Source organism: Triticum aestivum, chromosome 1D, assembly GCF_018294505.1.
Source record: "Triticum aestivum cultivar Chinese Spring chromosome 1D, IWGSC CS RefSeq v2.1, whole genome shotgun sequence".
In the NCBI taxonomy this organism is placed as follows: domain Eukaryota; kingdom Viridiplantae; phylum Streptophyta; class Magnoliopsida; order Poales; family Poaceae; genus Triticum; species Triticum aestivum.
This window is the reverse complement of record NC_057796.1, coordinates 69,643,887-69,646,422: the sequence shown is the minus strand read 5'-3', so window position 1 is coordinate 69,646,422 and position 2,536 is coordinate 69,643,887.

Sequence of the window (2,536 nt, the reverse complement as noted above, 5' to 3'; positions counted from 1 at the left end):
GTACGTCGGTACGCCGAGGTGACAGCGCTACCCAACCCGGATCATTTACCTGTGCACAGAAAATAGTGCGAGCCGGGGATAATAGTAATAATAAAAAATCGTAGCATAATAAATAACATATGCAAAGTGAGTAATAAAAGAAATGTGGCCCGTGTGCCGAAGACCCGAGGAGGTAGAGCTCTCTCGGCGAGGCCGAAGTCCCCGAGGCGACCGAACATGCCACTATGGAAATTTGACCAGCAAGATGATCACGCGAGCCAATATACGCCAATTGGAATGACGACGTTGGCTTGCCGAGGTGGCGTCATAGCATGACCATAGTTAACTTTCGTCAGTTCGCCGAGATGGTGATGCAGACCAGCCCAAGTTGGTTCACCTGTGCACATAAAATAGTGCCAGACAAAACTAATAACAAGTAATGATAATAGTAATATACCTTTTTAAATAAAAAAGGTTTTCTACTTAATTAACTTAAGTGAAGTAAATAATTAAATAAATATGTCCTGGGTGCCGAGGTCGGCCCCGCGGAGTGGAGGCGTCAACGTGTGTCAAAGGTCCACTAGGCGATGACGATGATGACAACGTGATGCGGCCATGAAGTTGTTCCAATTTGCATGGTAGACTGAGTCACGAATGCAGTATTCATAGAACTTCGGATGAAGCAGGACTGCGCCAAAACTGGCCGGACTGAAACCGACCGGGCCGTCGCATCAGTCTCTTGACAGCGGACCGAATTATAACCGGCCGCAGAAAATCTGCATGGAAAAGTCATGCAAACCGGCCAAATATATCCTGTGTGAGAACATATACAATACATGTAATTCAGAAAAAATACAACCTGATATTCCGTAGGTAGCGCGAGGCCGTTGAAATCCAAGGGGAACGACCGGTACTGTGTTTGCATGGAGATCAAGCGGACCTCGAAATCTGCACCTAAGCTAGCATGTACAACTTAACTGCTTTGGACGCTCACGAACAGTACCACTCCCAATTCCCAACCTCACGTGGGGGGTGGCCGCAAGTCAGATCGGCCCTTCACCCCTTTTTTTAGCTGATGGACTAAACAATTAGTACACATTAATTGAGTAGAAAGTAATGTACGGGCTATACGTGGAAAGTACACGCATGATCAAGCCAAAGTTGTAGCCTTCCTTTAAGGATATAATTAAATATGGTAAATAACAAAGCAAAGGAAGGATGCATGAAATCTTCCATGTACTCTGCCGCCGGACAAAATCCATGTCGATCAGCCCACCTGTAGCGCTCATGATGGGCGTTACAGTCTACGCGGTCTCCTTGCCTAAGCCGCCGCCGCTGGGACTATGTTTTCTTTTCTGAGTCTGAACTGGTCTTAATCTGACTGAAGATCCCATCGGTACGCTGGAGCTGGCGCGTACGAGGCCGATCTAGTTAAACCACGCCTGATTGAATAAGGCGTCCGCTGGACTGCAGGTCGCGGTACTGATGGGAGTAGATCGGACTGCATGAATACGGAAGAGCTAGCTTTAATGCTCTAATGCTCCACGTACAAACGTGAGGAATTAGTCCTCAATCTCCACGTCGGCCAGCACGTGAAGTGCTACTATTATTTTAATCAACATTTGATAGGACAGAGCCTACTGCCCGTGCTCTGTCGTAGCCTCTAGGGCTCCGTCTGAGATTTAGACGCCGCCCGCTGCGCTAGTACGGACGCCCATGAGTGTTGTTTCTGGCGAGGAGCACTACTTTCGTAAAGCTTGCCGCTGATCCGGACAGCCATCGACCGTCGTAAGGAAAATTCCTCATGCTTGAGTTCTGCAAATGAGAAAATTGCACGAGCCAACAACAATGATTCTAAAGGAAGATTATCTCATGCTGGATAAATCTAACGGAAAATATAACACCTGATTTAGAGTCGGTTGAAGATCCCATCGCACCACGACGAACACCCAATAGGCTTTCAATGAAAGCATCATTGTTGGTTCAATATCCGGCGTATCTCGTACTAGGGATCCTAAGCTAGGCGTCTTGGAGTGATGGTAACATGGACACGGAGTTTTACCCAGCTTCGGGCTCTCTTGATGAGATAATACCCTACATGCTGCTTTTGATTGTATTCATATGGGTGTAGTACAGAGTACACGTATCTACCACAAGATAGTAGTAATGAATATGAGATTGTCTATTGACTAGCCTGGCCTCGATTTATATATGCACCATAGGCCTAGGGTTTAGAGGAGTCCTTGTGTTGGGCGCCAAGTCTTGTAGAATCCTCCTTGTATGCGGCATGGGCTGTCCGAACTGGCCCAATAGTGAACCGCCATGGGGGTCCTCGGCCCAATCCAGCTGGTAGGGAGATGACGCGGTGAGTACCCCCTAGTCCAGGACACCGTCAGGGGGCACCCCATAGACACACAAGTTGATTGTTTAGCCGTGTGCGGTGCCCCCTCCACAGAATTCCACCTCGGTCATATCGTTGTAGTGCTTAGGCGAAGCCCTGCGTCGGTAACTTCATCATCACCGTCAACACGCCGTCGTACTGATGGAACTCTCCCTC